Source organism: Polistes dominula, unplaced genomic scaffold (genome assembly GCF_049000335.1).
Source record: "Polistes dominula isolate Pdom_NZ unplaced genomic scaffold, Pdom_raw_medaka contig_21, whole genome shotgun sequence".
NCBI classification, from domain to species: Eukaryota; Metazoa; Arthropoda; class Insecta; order Hymenoptera; family Vespidae; genus Polistes; species Polistes dominula.
In genome coordinates this window covers 1,814,656-1,832,500 of record NW_028301061.1, presented here as the reverse complement: position 1 = coordinate 1,832,500, position 17,845 = coordinate 1,814,656, and the positions used below count along the sequence as shown (strand labels likewise).

The window sequence follows — 17,845 nt, the reverse complement described above, 5'->3', positions numbered from 1 at the left end:
AGGTGAGGATCTCGAGTAAACTCGTTTACATATCTACCAACGTTGTTGCAAACGCGATAGATGCGATGGGGACGATATCAGGAACGGCATCGAAGTTTACTTCTACGTTCAATTCTAAGTTTTGCGAACTGACCAAGAGAAAAAGAGAGAAAACGATTCAAAGAATAAGAAGAAAGGAAAGGAAGAAAGGAAGGAAGGAAGGAGTAAAAGATGGCAAGGGTAGATGGCGAGAAGATCTGACCATTGTTTGCCTTCTGACAGCGATAAGTTCACAATAAAGTTACATTCGCTCCCAAGTAAGTCCCTGTCCACTGGGGTTCGTGATTTCCTTAACCGTCTCTCCTCCACCTCTTCTTCCACCTCCTTCACCAACTTCATTTCTTCCTTTTTACATACTTTCTCTTTCTATCTTTCAGTATTATATTTCAGTCTCTCTCATTCTCTCTATCTTTCTCACTCACTCAGTCCAACAACTCTCAAGAACTTCACCAACTGCGAAGCAATACACATAAGAGAGAAGAGAAGCCTCCCTAGGAGTCCTGGTATACTCACTGGCGGTAACCATAACTCTCTTTACATCCTCCCTCCTCACAAACCCCTCCTTCTTCTCACCCCAAAGACCCCACTTCCAAGAGGACCACTCTTATACTTTCCTCCTACTCTTTCAACTTCTCATAGTCCTCTCTTCCTTGGTCAAGGCTATTCCACGATTGTTTTCGACCCTTCTTCTTCTTCTTCTTATGGTTGTGTCTTTCGTGTATTCTGCGTGCCTTTCCCCTACCCTTCCTCTTACCTCTTCAGTAGACTACAACCCTACACCTCCCCATTCCCACCCACCCACTGTTCTAAGATTTCGATTTCTTTTATCTCTTTCTTATTTATCTTTCTTTTTGTTTTTGGATTTATTAAGTTGAAGGCACCAATGGTACATTTTTACATTTTTACTCAATACATGAAGATATTCTTTAAACTTCGGATGTCAATCATTGCATCGATAGTTGACCATTTGTAAAACTAGAGACGCCAGTAATGGACAATCTTTTTCGTTAATAGTTGACCACTTATACTACAGCCCAAAATCAATAAAAGTAATCATTTTAATATCGTTTATTTACATCAATTAGAAGAAATAACAACTACATTTCAGGCATAGAGTCAAAAGCTAAGCAATGACTTATCGTCAACTACTTAGATCTTCTTAACGAAAGTGTTAAGAAAGTTACAGTGTGAAGGAATACAACTGTCGTTAATGATATTAATCGTTCGTAGATTGTTCGGAAATAATTGTATCCAATGAAACGTATAATAGTAAATGAAGTACGCATTTACCAATACTTAAAGAAAGCTAGTGAAAAATGATCAATTTCTGGCCCATCTTGAGTGGTGCCTTTACCTTAAGTGTTTTCTCTCTTTGTCTGTCTTTCTTTTACTTGACATGTAAATTTTAATTATTTCTGTCGTTTATTTAAAAAAAAAAAAAAAAAAAAAGAAATAAAACACACAATACTATTTTGTATCTCTTTAAAGTGAATTCTCTCACGAATCCCTGTATACTTTTGTGGTTACCAAGAACGCGTTTTACATTAACGTCCTTGTATCTTATGGTTAGCTACCTGATCACGCTCATTCTTCCTAACACGTCTTCTTCTTCTTCTTCTTCTTTTTCTTCTTTTTCTTCTTTTCTTTTCTTCTTTAATACTACAGAACTGTCCCAAGTAAATCACAATGTTGAAAGACTAAAGAAAGAAAGAAGATAACTAAAAGAGAAAGAGAGTGAGAAAATCGTTTCCAGAGGCTGGACGATTCTACAGCAAATCGTGCCTGGGGCCAGTGGCCCAAGAACGAGCCGAGTTGGCTCTTAATTAAGCGATGAAAGGGCAATTTTCGTCGGCGCCCGTATGACCAACTTGCCACCTTCTGCTCCTGTCTACTCGTTTTAACGTTCCCACTTCAGGGCTTAGTTTGCCACGCGTTTCATAACTCTTAAATAATACCGTTAGGTGTTTAACTTTTATCATTCTTTATACTGTATTATTTTTTTTTTTTTGAAGCAAAAACTTCTTTAGAATTAGGGTGATTTGAAAATTGTAAAACGGAGGAACGTGAAACGATAGAACGTGAAACAGATGAAACAAAAATAATTAATTAATTAATTAAATTCAGTATGTTTAGATCTAGCAATTTAATATGTTTAGAAAATATTTTTACGTTATCTAGGTTCTGTAAAGTTCTTTCAATAAATGGCACTGTATTACAATTCAATTATTTCGATATATTCACGTCTCGAAGCTTAGATTTCTTTGAAGGTTTCACTTCTACCGTGTGTGATCTGCACACTTCTGTTTTTTTTTTTTTTTGAAATGTTTTTTTCAATTTTTTATTCTATTCCCTTTTTTTTTGTCTTTTTATTTTGATTTGTATTTTAAATAATTTACGTATTAATATCAAAACACAAAAGTGAAGAATATTCAACAAAAAAAAAAAAAAAATTATACTTGAATGTTTGAAAACCATTTGAAACATTTAACGTTTAAAATAATGATTCCAATTATTATTGTTTACTCATAATTGATTTATCAGATTTATATTTATTTTTATGGTTCAGATTTCTGTACACGTTTAAAAGGTGTATGACGAAATAATTATTTTTTGTTTCTGTTTTTGTTTGATTTTTTTTTTTTTTTTTTTTTTTGATCAGTGTTCATTGCACATGCCTGTTACGAGCTATGATTATTTAATGGGTGTCATAAAGTTGCAACACAGAATTGTCGTCCTCGTCCTAATTACAGGTAACTAGTACTATCTTTTTAAAAGATCATTCGATTGCTAAACTGTGATATTATCAAAGTTCATAGATCGATGAAAGTAGTAAAATAAAACAAAAAATCAACGTAAACATTCACTTTCTAATTTTTTTAATCTTTTTTTTTCTAAACAAACTAAACTAAATAAAAAATACATTAGAAAATAAGTAAAATATTAAAATTAGAATTTTATAAAACTAAAACTTAACTATTCTATCAAATTTAATAATAAAACTATGACTGTAATAAAATGAATATTATAAACATAAACAAAAAAAAACAAACAAACAAAACAATGAAAAAGTTAGAAAGAGAAAGAAAGAAGGGTAGAAAAGAAAGTAAAAAAAAAAAAGAAAAAAAAGAAATTGGAAGGGAGGAATAAAAAATCGAGGAGGTGAAAGGAATATCAAAAGGTATATTTCGAGTATATTTGGTAGTAGTAGTGGTATATATAGTTCGAATACTTATAACCATTGTTGTTTATGACGGCCGAAATAACCGTACAAGCCATAACGATGCATCTTCCTTGCGGCGAGTAGCGAAAAGTCCGAGATAGAAAAAAAAAATTACAAAAGGAACAAACAACCCAACCAAACCAAAACCAACCAAGAAAGTAAGCAAGCAAGAGAAAGAGAAAGAGAAAGAGTATAAACCTACACGAGGTATACACATTGAGGGTAAAAGGCGAGGAAAGAAAGATGATAAAAAAGAACAAATAAATATGAACCCTTTCAACATTAAAGGGACACATCATAATCATCAATTTCGTCTCATAAATTGAACAAATACAGTAAAGAAAGGTAAGATACCAATATAGAAAACCCAAAATAAGAAACAAACTATAGGATAAAGGCACCAATCATCAACCACGTGCCAGAAATGCACCATATTTCACTAAAACTTGAAAAATAAGCTTTCTTTAATCCATTGACTACCAACTACGAGATATCTCGCAGTGTGTGCTGCAATTTTAGATTAACTTGGTCCAAAGGACTCAGACCTTTTTTGCAACTAGTGTCATGTTTCTCAATTGTTCAACTTTGGTAATTTTTTCAACATATTTAAATTTAATTTAAAGCTATAAAACCTATATAGTCTTTTTAAGTAAGTATTAAGGAAGTCTCAAAAAAAAAATGTTGAAGTAAATCTATGCAATAGTTTCTTTTTTATAACGATTTTTCTCGTTCGGGTCCAAAAGACCCGGGTGTGGTAAGCGTGTTCTTCCAGGAAGGGTTGTAAACAAAGGTAAATTACAAATGGTTATTTGCGTTGACAATTATTAAAAAGGTTGAATAAAATATTTAAATGATGTTAAAAATATTAATTATCAATTATTGTAAATACCATTATAATATTATATCAATAACTTAATATTATTATATTTTTAAGAATTTAAGGCAAAACGCTGTAAATATGTTTGGCAGTCAATGGGTTAACACGTTTTGTGCCAGGCCCTTTTTACCTGACTTGTCATACAAACCATTTAATTTTACTTGAACAAAATCAACCCATTACATGTAATTATTAATACTATGACGTCCGGTGGCTTCACATTGGTGCCATGCGAAAATTATTGAATAAGTGCCGGTGACTTCATGTTGGTGCCATTCGGAAATTCACGTGTTAAGTATTGATCTTCGAAAATCTGGTGTTTTCATCCTTATGGGTGAAGTGGTGGGTGGAGGAATAAAATGAGAACAAACAAGTGAAAAATTTTGAAAGAAAAATTACGACTGCATGTGAGATGGAATCAAATTAAAACGATGAAGTTTTTTGGGGTAAAATAAAAAAAAAAGAAAACATGGAAAGAGGGACATGACAGAGAACTCGTAAACTAAAAAAAAAAAAATATTAGAAGGAAAGATAAAAAGGGGGAAAGAAATAGAGGAAGATGTTAGAAGTGAAGGAAAGTGTGAGAAAGAGGAACAAAATATTTGTCGCAACATGTAAGTCGGATTTTCCTTGATATTAACGTAGACACGTTGTCGTCGACAACGATGATGACGATGAAGAAGACGAAGAAGAAGAAGAAGAAGAAGAAGAAGACGATAACAACGACGACGACAACGACGACTACGAGGACGACGTCCTTGCTCGTTAAAAACGAAGTGGAATGAAAAGTAAGATCGTTATCCATCCGGTTACGGCACGCATCTCGTATCAAAAATGTCTCCAAGCTTTCTTGATGAGCGGCACCGACATATTTTCATGCTTCATTCTCATTTCTCGTAAAAGGGATTTTTTTTTTTCTTTTTTTTTGTTAGTGAACACAGAAGAAATAATAGAGTTGAAGGTTATATTACTGCGAGTTTTCAAGAGAATATTATATGAGCAGTTTATTTTAAAAGTGGTCTAACACCATTTCCCTCCCCCCCCCCCAAAAAAAAATCGAGTTAGGTCAATGAAATTGTTTTAAATTAAATTAATTTTTTAAATTTGTATTAGAAAATAAATCATAAGTTTTAAATTGCTATCTATTTTGTTTTTCACTTATGTTAATTTATTCTAAAAAAAAGAAACGAAAAACGTCCACTCAAAACATTAATTGATTTAATCAACACGCTAAAAACAAACTAATTCATCAATAAAATTGTATTAAATTGGGGATGAATTTTTTAAATGTATAATATAAAAATTGCAATCTATTTATTGTCACTTATGTTAATTCATTCTTAATAAAAGAAAACCTCTAATCCAAACATTAATTGATCTAATCAACATTTGAATAACAAACTAACAAACCCCATCTACAAATAACCGGAACCAAACCAAAGAGAAATAAAACAAAAAAAAGTACCCTAGAACTCAAAATGTCAAGCAATCGGTAAATAAAAAACAAAACAAAAAAAAGAAAAAAGTTCCACTAGACAAATCTACAGATCCCCCCCTGCCCCCACCCCCTGAACACACATATCAATCCACATTCATATAGAATTTTCCATTGAAACATAAAAATGCGTGGTGATATGAAAACGTATGTCATACGTATTTCGAGACTTAGTTATAAACTCACGTAGGAATATGATTTTTGATGACATTAATAGCCCAGTAATGGTTTCCATCCAACGTAAGTGATTGTACAACGTACGGACGCACTTTGAACGATTAATAGGAGGAAAGGAAGAATGGTGATGGTGGTGGTGGTGGTGCAAGGTAATGGCGGCATTAATAGTTGAAGTGAGCCTGACGATATATATCGGTGCTCGTTGGATAGCAGCAAGTAACCAAGCAAGAGCAAGCAAGAGCAAGCAAGCACAGTTTCCACCACTGTCAGAGATTCGAGACCAAGCCGTTATAACATGGAGATCGGTTCTTAATACTCTCAAATTGCCGCTTCGTCGATGGCCGCCGCCGTGGGCTGGTAGAATGAATTCTCTCTCTCACTCTCTCTCTCTCTCTCTCTCTCTCTCTAACACACTCATTCACTCATTCTCTTTTTATTTCTATCTCTCTTTCTCTCTCTCTCTCTTTCTCACTCATTCTTCTATATCGACGGTTTCGAACAGTTCGTGCGCCCGTTTTCCCTCGGTGAAAGAGCATTCTCGATGCTTTTCCCTGCTGAAGTCGAGTGCGCTTTATCCTAAGGGTGGGGGAGAAGCTGGGGTAAAGGGGGAGTTGATAGACTACCTGTTCGTAGTATCAGGGATGCTGTTCTCTTTCTCTCTCATTTTTTTTTTGTCCTTCTTTTATATATATATATATATTTTTTTTTTTGTTCTTCTTTTTTTATTTGCCGTTGGATCGTTGGTGCAGATACGAGATGTAGGGGGTGGTGGTGATGGTTGGTGATATCGTACGTCATCGAAGGGGAAAATGTTACATCGTCGATGAAATTATCGATCGATTTTAACTTCGCTCGAGGTATTTTCTTATCCTTTTTGTCCTTTTTTATTTTTATTTATTTTATTTTATTTTATTTTATTTTTTTTTTTTTTTTGATGAATGGAATAGGACGTCGATTTATTTTATTCACTTTCCCATTTTATTTTTTTTTTTATCGTTTCTAGAAATTTTCTAATTAGGCCACTTTCAAAATAAATGACTCATATATAAATTTTAACAATTTTTACATGAATAAAATCTTTTTTTAGAATTACTTATGAAAATGATATTATATTCTATTAGTTGATTAATCAGTTTCATTGAATAAACTGTGCAATTAATAAATGCACCCTTATTTCTTACAATTTAATATTCATAGAATAAAAAAAAAAAAAAAAAAAGAATAGAAAATATTTGAAATAATAAATAAACAATTGAGGTATAACATTTAAGAATAATTTGATGGTTAAATTTGTATTATCAAAAGTGATTTGTAAAATCGACTCAGTAATTTTCGATAATTAAATTCATTTATATCTTTTGCTCGTGTAAAAGTACACTGTGGTTAGAAATTCTTACGGTAATTCGTCGTGTCCGTTACGACGTGCCAGGATAATTTTAAATAAGCCACGTAACTCCTCCTCCTCATCCTCCTCCTCCTCCTCCTCCTCTTCCCCCTCCTCCTCTTTCCAATGCCGCGCCTAAGAGATCGTTCTCGTTCTGTATTTGCATAGGAGTTTGAATTCTCGGTGCATAGTGCAGCGGTAGTATTATGGGGTCTCTAAACGTCAAGCAAACTTTAATGGGAGAAACTCACGAGTCGCGTAATTGTCGCACGGTAATATCTATCTTCCTGTTTGACCACCGCCATATTTACGATCAACGATACCTAACGCCATTTTTTTTTTTTTTTTTTTTTTTTTTTTTTAATTTAATTTTCAAACTAACAAATTTACTTTTATTTCAATGGAAAACAAAACAATATTTCAATCAAGTTAAATGCCTTAGATTTGTTTCTTTTTTATTATTATTTTTTTTAATATTTATTTTTGTTTAAATTGTTTGTACATTTTATTAACATAATTTATGTATTATTTTGTTTTTTTTTTTTTAATTTTTTTTTACTATATATATACTATAATATTATATATATTTAATTATAAATTATAAATTGTAATTTTGATTTAAATATAAATTTAATTTAATTAAATACAAATTATCCTAATATATATATGAATTACGTGTCACGTTGTTCGTCCGCAATGGATTCTTAAACTACTGAACCGATTTTAATCAAATTTTGCACACTGTATGCAGTTTCATCCAACTTAAAAGATAGGATAGTTTATATTTCAATTTATAATCGAAATATTATTTTATTGCCAATTATTTGTTTATTAACAAAGAGTCATGATTATCTCTGTTAGTTCGATAAGATTCTAACAGATTGCGGTATAAGGTAATTCGTTGACTTAAAAGATGTGTATGTATCGGACTGATTATAAGCCACATCAACGTGTGGTGGGGCACCCCTAGTATATAATTATAAGTTTAAATTATAATTTATAATTTAATATATTATATATTTTACTATATTTATTACATATACTACAATATATAAATGAAATATTCAACACATTTAAACTTATGTAATAAACAAGAAAAGATTGAAATTTTTTAAATCCTTGACAAATCTGACCGAACATCTTCAAGTAAAAATTGACAGTTCTCTCTCTCTCAAAAAAAAAAAAAAAAAATTCAATAATTTTGACAATAATAAACAATGTTCTAATTCATATTTTATTTCTTTTGTTTTTTTTTTCAAAACACTGATAATAGATTTGAAACATTGTTTTCTTCATAACTAATGTTAACTTGATGAGAATGAAACACGTGTATCTGTGTTTGATAGAATATTTTTGCTCATGTTAAACATAAATGCGCTTGAATAAAGAAAAAAGATAATAAGATAGAAAGGGAAATAGAGAAAGGGTGAAATGGTTGAAGACAGGTTGGAAGAGCGGCTAATTAGAAAGAATATCTCTCGTTCCTTTCGATCTAAGTCTCGCATTCTTCTTAGTCTCAGGGTCCGTGTAAAAACCATAATCGATTATCCACGAATCGTCATGGAACCGAAGGAAATCGATAAACCTTTCAAGAATTTCTTCTTCTCACCTATCATCTTTTTTTTTATTTTTTATTTTTTTTATTATTATTATTATTTTATCTTGTCTAAATCATCGATGGTCATATTGTGATACTCTTTTTATCTTATCCCATCGAAACCCTTTTCTATGGGATTTTGTTTCGCATATATATACATACCTTAGATAACTTTCATAATTTTTTTAACATAAAAATAACATTTCAATTCAATTATCTTTTTTGTTATTATTAATAAATACGAATTTTTTTATTTATTTATTTTGTTTTTATTTTGAATGTATTTATTACATTGTCAATGCAGTAATTGTATGTTGAGTTTGTTCAAGACAATTTGTATTTTTATCTTTAAACAGTTGTAAAAACTGTTCGAATATTAGAGTCGGTGCATCAATGAAGATTTAAAATTGTTCGTTTCAATTAACTGTGTGCAAAACAGTCTTTGAATTAATTATAAAGCCAATGATCGGACGAGTAATAATTTAGAATCCAAAACAACACGAGTTATTAATTATAATTATTTAAATAAATTCTTAACGACCACATGAATAATATTCTTTTAAAACTTCAATCATAACAATTAAGTTTAACCATACAAACTCGTACAATCATAACAATTTAAAAATATCCACAATACTAACACGATCTCATACATTAAATAAATTATTAAACTAATATAAAATTTCAAATAAATTCATCAAAAAAAAAAAAAAATTCTGAAAATATTAGAAATACTTGTGACAATAAACAATAGTTCCAAGTTGCATTTCCACTCAGCAATCCACCTTTATCTCTGACGCATGCATACCCGATTCGTTTGGCATCGTACGACGGACTATACGAGAATGTTATGTACACATACAAACATCTATAAACGCACAGACGCATACACTTACACATTGAAAGATAAGAAAGAGGACGTATTTCGATGTACCATCCGTTCTGCTGCCATTAACGTAAGGTTCGCGGAAAGAGCAAAGCGGTGGCGAGTGTTGCAAAGAAAACAGAAAGAGATAAATAATGAAAGAAAGAGAATGAGATGGTAGACGGGGTTGTAAGGGAGGAGGTGAGGGGATGAGTAGGAATGGGGAGGATTGCGGATGGGAGAGGGAAGGGGATAGAATTAACGCGGTAATTACACCGTGGAGAAATATGAGCTATAAGATCGTCGGACTCACCGCGTGGCATAAAACCCATGATTGTGAAACACGAATAGAACCATAAATCAAAACTCGCAGACTACTACCGTACGCTTAAAATCATTCGAATAAAACGTGGTATGGTGTAAAGCACACATATATAAGATTTAGAAATATTATTAGAATACTCTACGTATGTGATACTTGAATACATTGCTCGAGCAAAGTTGAGTAATAAGAAAAAAACATTTGGGTGAAGGGTGAGTGGGAGGAGGAAAGGTGGAGATGGTGATGGTGGGGATAGGAATAGTATGATTCTTGAAGGATTTTAATACGAGGACAAGTGTATAATAGAAGGAGAAATAAATTGGTTGGATTAAATGATTGAACGTGTTGCTAATGTTGCTTGTCATTGTATCACCATTTTTTTTTTTATTTAGTTTTTCATGGTCGTTCGATTAGAATGATTTGAAAGTGTGAAATTGAACTCATTATACTGTAAGTATTAAACGAGGTAGATTAATGACTAATATTTATCGTTGGTAAGTGTTAAAAGAATTCTTTTAATTGATGTTGGTAATAAGTGAGATATTATAACGAATTGTAAGAGTTGTTTTTTTTTTTTTTTTTTTTTTTTTTTTTGAAAAATATATTTGTTTCTTTCTTTTTTTATTGGGTATTTAAATGTTGAGATTGCACACGTCATGTTTTATTATGAAATTAATTTGAAACGATTATATTATGTGTTAGACGAATAATAATATTCATTATTAGTATTATAAGAATTTCTTTTATTAAGTAGCACGAATTTATGGGATAATTTTGTAGATAATTTTTTGTATATAAATTTAAAGGAATATTGTTGTTTTTGAGAAATGAAAGACGAGGTTTTATTTATTTAATTATTTGATATAATAAAATGTAATTTTATATCGCATTATAAAATATTGATTTTGTGTACAACTATGCTTCCGTTATTTTCTTATAGATGGTTTATAGAAAAAAATTGCGAAAGCAAAGTTGTACACCAGTTATTAATCTTTTGTACTCGAATGGCGCCGATACGGCGCCCGGGCTGATTTGAAGACTTTTTAATAAAATTATATTTCATGTGTTAGATGATAGAAAAAATATTAAATATAATATTGATCAATGTTAATTGAAAATAAGATAATAATAAAATGTAATATTGTGTTGTTTGTTCGGAAAGTTCGTGCCGATTTTCGATAGGTGGTATTAAAGTTCTGGAAGAACAAAATTTTGATATTACTTTTCAAGATGGAAAAAGATTGTGAAACTAAAAAAAAAAAAAGAATAAAGAAAAAATATTAATAATAAATAAGAAAAAATAATTGGTAATAAAATAATATTGCGATTATAAATTGAGATATAAATTATATCCTATGTTTCAAGTTGGATGAAACTGCACACAGTGTGCAAAAGTTGATTAAAATCGGTTCAGTAGTTTAAGAGTCCATTGCGGACAAACAACGTGACGTGACGTAATTTATATATATATATATATATATATATTAAGAAGATTAAATTAATATATACCAAAGAAAGAACTTAAATTATAAAACATTTCAATCTTTGGTCAAAATCGGCACGAACTTTCAAAACAACTCAACAGTTTGTTTAAAGATTTATGAAAAATTGTTTAACATATTCGAAAAAAAAAAAATAGAAGTTTTAAAGTTTGGAATATAGAATTGTATATTTTTCCTAGTCTTATTTGAGTCTTCTGTATGACATGGTAAACAGTATGGAATATAATCCGAAAGATAGGACGATCCTTCCATTCGTTCGTTCGTTCGTTCGTTCGTACGTTCGTTCATTCCTGCATCTTCTTTTTCCTTGATCCTTCTTTCGTATTCTCAACACGTTTACATCTCACCCTGTTTCCTTTTTCGTTCGTTGTATATCAGTCTTTTCTCTCTTTCTTTCAAATCTATTCTATATTTCTTTATTTTTTTTTTTTTTTTACTTCAATTTTGAAGATTTTTCTATCTTCTATTTCTTCATTTATTTTCTATTCTCTTTTTCTACGTTTTCAATCATTTTCTATTTTTCTTTCTATATTTTGTTCTATTTTGCTCTTCATTTTTATATCTTTCTCTGTTTATCACGTCTTTCACTCTTTCTTTTATAATTTTTGTTTATTTTGTTCTTTATTTTTATATTTCTGTCTTTTTCACTCTCTTACAATGTTTTCTATTTTGTTCTTCATTTTTATATTTCTATCTTTCTCCCTCTCTCTCTCTCTCTCTCTCTCTCTCTCTCTTATTTTCTCTATATTTAATTTGTATTCTTTCTTCTATCTTTTTTTTTTTTTTTAAACTTTCATTGAATTTTCTTTCATTCTCTCTTTTACATTAATTTCATTTTTATTACTTTGTTTGATTTTATCTTTCTTTCTCACTTGATTTTCTACTACACCTCTTTCTATTTCTCTCTCTCTCTCTCTCTCTCTCTATCTCTTTATTTCAACATTTACGGTAAAATAGATAAAGATAAAATATAAGAGAGAAAGAAAGAGAGAAGATAGAGCCAGGTTTCCCTACGTATGTCTGTGTATTACTGCATTTTACACGCCCCAAGAAGTCGAGAGACGACCAAGAGACCCACGGCATGTGTTCCTTTGCTCATTACGTATGCACGTTACGTACACTCGCATCAGCTCTACAGATCCTACATGAGAAAGAGAAACAAACCAAAAGAGAAAGAAAGAAAGAGAGAGAGAGTGAGAGAGAGAGTGAGAGTGAGAGAGAGAGAGAGAGAGATAGGCGGTGTGATATAATTTTCTAGTCGGTGCGTTTTCTTCCGTATGCGTGCTTATATTCCTTAGGGAACACTCGTCATTGTCATCCACCGTAAGCTCTGTCCTGGATCTCTTTTTTTATCTGTGTATTTTTATATATATGTATTTTTTATTTTTTCCCCCTCCAGAATGATACATGATACCTAAATTGGGATAAGGTTCAACTTAACAAATACCTTCAATCATCTGAACCAAATTATGTATTCAATCTTATCCTTTTGTGTTTCTTTTTTTTTTTTTTTTAATTTAATATTTAATATATTATGTATTTTTAATTTAATATATAAATAATATATAATATATAAATATCTAAATAAAATATAATAATAAAATAATATATATTTTTAATATATATATTTAATATATTATTTAATATATTAAATTTAATAATTTAATATAATAATGAATTTATAATAATAAAAAATATATAATAAATTAAAATTAATATATTTAACATATTATTTAAATATATTAAATTTAATAATTTAATATAATAATGAATTTTTGTAATAATAAAAAAATATATAATAAATTAAAATTAATATATTTAATATATTATTTAAATATATTAAATTTAATAATTTAATATAATAATGAATTTTTATAATAATAAAAAAATAAAATAAATTAAAATTAATATATTTAATATATTATTTAAATATATTAAATTTAATAATTTGATATAATAATGAATTTTTATAATAATAAAAAAAATAAAATAAATTAAAATTAATATATTTAAATATATTAAATTTAATAATTTGATATAATAATAATTTTAATAATAATAAAAAAATATAATAAATTAAAATTAATATATTAAATATATTAATTAATATATTTGAACATCAAAAATAGTTTTCTTCTTTTTTTTTATAATAAAATAAATTTAATCTACACTACACAGTAGACAGTAAAAATTGACAAATATCAATAATTAATAAATAAATATACTATAAATATGAATTCAATGGTTAATTCAAATTTATTTCTATGATTTAGAATTACATTTTTTAAGAAAATAATTTTGAAGATGCATTTTCAAATTTGTTCATAAAGAAATTGCGATTTGTAAGGCGTGCAACTTTTTTTTTTTTTTTAGAAAAACTAGAAATGGTGCTAGAGAATTCTGAAACGGATAAGCGTGACGATATAAAAAAAAAAAAAAAAGGATAAAAATAAATGAAAAAAAAAAAACAAAAATAAAGAAGAACATTTGATTTTCTGGAAGAGTATAATATTACGTTTGGTCACAGAGTTGCAAGCGAAATAATGGCCGATGCTTGCCACTTTGCTGGACTTCTCGCACTATAAGTGTTTCCGTAATTTAGAGACACGTTGTTGTAAGTTCACTTTCTCTCTCTCTCTCTCTCTTTCTCTTTCTTTCTTTCTCTTTCTTTCTTTCTCTTTTTTTGTCTCTCTGTGTGTTTTTATTTTCTTCTCATTCTATGAAGAGAGATAGTTTAACCGAGTTCCATGACAAGACGATTTTCTTTCTCTTTTCATCATAGTAAAAAATCGTGTCTCGTTTTTGTTACTGTCAGGCTTGCTCGTATAGATTTTTTTTTTTTTTTTTTTTTTTATACAGAACACATTAGAACGGTCAATGATCTCAAAAAATGTACAAATGATCATACATTTTGTTATATAATAAATAAAAATAATAAAAATCGGCTGTGTGTGTGTGTGATAGGAATGTTTTACTATTTAATTCTAATCAAGTTGGACAGTTTTATTGATAGAAAAATTACTGATTCAGATATAATTTAGAAAAATGTACAAATGATCATACATTTTGTTATATAACAAATAAAAATAATAAAAAATCGTTTGCTTGTGTGTGATAGCAATTTTATTGCTATTTAATGCTAACCAATTACATTTCAATTAATTCGTTTTGTTGATAGATACATTTTTGATGCAGATGTTGTTATAATAAAATTATTATATTAATTTTATTTTATTGTAAATGTAGTTGGAATTGTAACAAAGTAAAATTATTTAAATTATTTATAAAAATTAAATTTAATTTAATATAATTTTAATTTAAATCATATATCCTAAATTAAAATTCGCGTATTAGATAAATTACAAAAATTTCTTAGAAATTATTTATAAACGTATTTAGATATCAAAAATTTGTTGCAAATTAATTCTATTAATATATAATAAATTAAATATTAATATTATATATATAATAAAAATAATTACCATATATTAATCTTATTTTATTTTAAATGCAATTCAAATTGTAATAAATGAAAATTATTTATATTATTTAAAAATCCAATTACATATTCAAAATATTCATTTAATTTAATTCAAACATTGTAAATTAAAATTCGTATTAAATAAATTAGAAAAATTATTTTTAAATTACTTACAAATTTATTTAAATATCAAAAAAAAAACAAAATGTCTCATATACAATGAAACATTGTATTTTCATATTAACTTGAAAGAAATATAATAATTTTTTCTTTCTTTCTAAATTTCCATTACCATAATAATAAATAAAAAAAAAAAAAAAAAAAAAACAAAAAACACTTTAAGAAAAAAAAAAGAAGAAAAAAATTAAAAAGAAAATAATAAGAAAGGACTTAGAAGTAACTCATGAAAGGATGTGAGATGTAAGCTGCGTTAATAGTTGAAACGATAAAAGGGATACACGGTTGGTCCTGCTATCGGTGGCTCGTAAAATTAGTGCTACACCCGTGTAATATAGCTCGCTGAGATGGGGTTAAAGCTCTGAGAAAGAAAGACAAAGATAGAATGAGAAAGATAGAAAGAGAGAACGGATACGTAATCCGAGATAATACCTCTCGTAGGTATCCCAACGATTCTCTTAGGGGGAATCGCTCCTGAAATCGGTTGTCGGTCATCGAATATCACAGTGAAACCGGTTTTTAGGTGTGCAACTTCAAATCCACGTATAAGCGTGCCTTACACTGCGTATCCACAACACACAACTTTCAGATCGCTAATTTACTATCGTAATAACGATAATTAACTCGAAACTCTCATCCAACCTCCAAAACCCATAAGAATCTTTTCTGCACACACACACGTGTTGTACGAGTTTATGCGTAAAGTATATTTCTTTTAACAAATTTTTTTTTGATTATTATAAATATCCCATACTTTAGTCTGTAATACAGTGTATGTGTATATGTGTGTTTGTATAATACATTAATGGTCAAAAGTTGGTTATCGTCACGTAAATTTCAACGATACGGTTGGAATATTTGATTATGTTTACTTAAATAAGAAATATCTCTCTCTCTCTCTCTCTCTCTCTTACTCTCTCTCTGTCTCTCTAAATATAAAGTAATAATCGTGAGATAGATTTATTTTCTAAATATATGATACTAATGATCAGATTGAAAATAAATTGTTGTAACTATTGACAAAATGATTATATATGTAAAATAAACGTATGAATATATATATATATTTTTTTTTTTTTTTTTTTTTTTTTTAGGGATAATATTACTACTATGTTTGACGAGTTTATCAAAGTACTACTACCAAGAGAGAATATTATGGGAAATATTTATTAATTGGATTTTATTGGTTTCCATAATCCAACTTAACCATGAAAATGAAGAAGAGGAGGAAGAAGATGAAGAAAAGAAGAAAAAAAAAAAAAAAGGAAAGTACTAATCGATCTTTGACCCCCTATGAACGTTGTTTACAATCGAAAGATTGTAAACGTAAGTTAAAAGTTGTTAGAAATCTCAACGTCTAGTAATTTTTCTAGTTATTTTTTTTTCTTTTTTAGCAATTCATTTATATGTTTGAAACATATTTCTGTCAAAGTTTTTGCCATAAATGCGGACTACATTATCGTAATTTTTATTTTTTTTGAGTTTCTTTTATTTTGTCTCACTTTAATCTTGCGGATATAAAAACAAACAAAAAAAAAAAAAAAAGGAATAAATATTTCCCAGTGGGATATTTCGTAGTTTAGAAAACGAAATAGAAAGAAGACAGTCACCTGTATTTGAACTTCTTAGAGACGATCAAATATTTAACGATTGCCTATACCAACGTGGAACAAGTATTGTCATCCCTCGTCGTCCATTAAAACGCGTTAACACTAATATAACGATAGATATACATATATATACACATATACATATATAGGTATGACCTCTTAGATCGATATTACGCAATATTGAACAATCTTTTCTTCAGTATGTTAAAACAAAAACGGTGACTAAACTAACAGGAAGTGTACATGGTAACCAAAACGAATATTCAACAAATCCACTAAAGGTAATCCTACAATTTATATGACAAAGACATCTCTCTTCCTGGTTCGTGTTCAATTTCTAACATAATATATATATCTAATAGTTTTCTAAGTATCATACAAAATTATTTTCAAATCGTATAACGTGTAAATTTATTTCAATGATTTAAAGATGAATGAAGAAGTGAGGAATCAAAAAAAAACACACACTCACAAAATTCTGAGTGAAATTAAACGAACAATTTTGTAACAAAAATTTAACGATTAAATAAATAAAATATTGTGAATATTTTTATTTTTTTTTTTAAATAATTACTTTAATAATTCGTATAAATTTATGGAAATATGAATACAAATAATTAAGAATAAAAATCAAGGAAAATAAAAATAATATTGCAACCTAAATTGGTATATGTAATTAATTAATAATAACACATTTGTAAAATTATTACAAAATTTGAGGAAAAAAATAAATAAAAAAACTGTCAATATTTTATTTCACATAATTATTTTTAATTTACTATATATATATATATTATATAAAAATAATTTTAAAATATTATTTTTATTCATAATAATTATTTTATTTGAAATATTATTTTTTGATAGTTCGTATAAAATTATGGAAATCAAAATAAAACAATAAAAGAAAACATTATTACAGTTCAAATTGGTATAATTAATAATAAAACTATTGCAAAAATTATATTATGAAAAAAAAAAAAATAAGTTTCTTATACTTTAAATCATACTGACATATATATGTCATCCCTTAGACGCGTGCTGGAACAGAAAAGAAGAAGACGAAAAAAAAAAAAGAAGAAGAAAAAAAATACAAAAG

The 17,845-nt window shown here is 28.4% G+C and overlaps 2 long non-coding RNA genes across 7 annotated transcripts in view; one reads left to right on the top strand and one right to left on the bottom strand.

The window, feature by feature from the left end:
- The window catches only part of LOC149031395 (uncharacterized), a 20,268-nt gene extending 14,382 nt beyond the window's left edge, over positions 1 to 5,886 (bottom strand). The window contains exon 1 of the long non-coding RNA XR_016177810.1: positions 5,818 to 5,886. This is a non-coding gene — a long non-coding RNA (uncharacterized LOC149031395). The remainder of the gene's footprint in view (positions 1 to 5,817) is intronic.
- Positions 5,887 to 5,960: 74 nt separating this feature from the next.
- Positions 5,961 to 17,476, top strand: LOC149031394 (uncharacterized). 6 transcript variants are annotated; one of them, XR_016177803.1, is made up of 3 exons: positions 5,961 to 6,165; positions 13,852 to 14,092; positions 16,231 to 17,476. It is a non-coding gene; the product is annotated as an uncharacterized LOC149031394 (long non-coding RNA). The 6 variants fall into 6 exon arrangements; XR_016177807.1 differs by lacking the exon at positions 5,961 to 6,165 and adding an exon at positions 7,285 to 7,464; XR_016177808.1 differs by lacking the exon at positions 5,961 to 6,165 and adding an exon at positions 9,539 to 9,855.
- The last annotated feature ends 369 nt before the right edge of the window (positions 17,477 to 17,845 follow it).